General features: G+C 43.7%; 1 protein-coding gene across 1 annotated transcript in view; it reads right to left on the bottom strand.

Moving 5' to 3' along the window:
- LOC109484881 (intron-binding protein aquarius-like) overlaps positions 1-1,051 on the bottom strand; it is a 48,170-nt gene that overhangs the window by 37,024 nt on the left and 10,095 nt on the right.

Raw genomic sequence — 1,051 nt, forward strand, 5'->3', positions numbered from 1 at the left:
AAAACAAGGCCAACATCACTATTCCGTATGTCCAAGGAGTATCTGAGAAACTCCGACGGATCTTCCAAAACTTCAACATAGCCACTAACTTCAAACCTCACTCAACCCTCAGACAAAGACTGGTACACCCTAAGGACCGACTTCACAAGGGTACCAAGGCGAATGTTATTTACAGACTCAAATGTGAGGAGCCCAATTGTAACAACACCTACATCGGAGAGACAAGTCGACCGGTTAAAGTAAGGTACAAAGAACATTGCCGACCTAGTGCCAACGGCTACTCCTCAGCTATTTTCCACCACCTACAACACAACCAGGGTCACTCTTTCAAACTCGAGTCCACGGATGTCTTAGACCGCGAAACACGCTGGTGGGAACGGGGTGTTAAAGAGGCAATATATGAAAGAATGTACAACCCCACCCTCAACAGGGAAGGGGGCTACGGGTTGATCCTTCCGGCACTTGGGATTTGGCACTCCCAGCCCCGAGGACAGACAACACTTAAGCTCCTGTCCGGTATAACAGGAGCTTTCAGACTAATTTGCATCATCTTGTCTTGACTTGTCTGACTTTTGTTCCTTTTTCGACTTCCAAAAATTTGTCTTCACTTTATTTGCATATCAATGAACAGGTTGTGTATATACCTGCTTTCCCCTCTGGTCTCTCAGTCACTGACGAAAGCTAGTGGATACTAGCTGAAACGTCTGACGTTTTCAAAATCATATCCAGTTGCTTGAGTAACTTTTTTTTGGCAGTTTAGAGATTATTCTTCTTGACTGCAGAGACTATACGCTATGTCTCATGCATGAAAGGATGTCTAAATGTTTGGGCAACACTTCCAAATAGATTCTTTCATGAAAACCCGAGCTAAAACAATCTACGATCAACCGAAAGGGCATATGTACAGGTATACAGTTGGTTATGAACAGCAATTCCCTTGCAGAAAAAATTGAAGTCTCAGTCGCAGCTGAACAATTTATTGATAGCTAGTTCATTTTTGGCAACGTCTCAGGGAGGAGCCTTGTGTTCAGTTTGCAAGAATTCTAGGAAT

The sequence above is a fragment of the Branchiostoma belcheri genome, unplaced genomic scaffold (genome assembly GCF_001625305.1).
Source record: "Branchiostoma belcheri isolate BF01 breed outbred unplaced genomic scaffold, Haploidv18h27 scaffold71, whole genome shotgun sequence".
NCBI classification, from domain to species: Eukaryota; Metazoa; Chordata; class Leptocardii; order Amphioxiformes; family Branchiostomatidae; genus Branchiostoma; species Branchiostoma belcheri.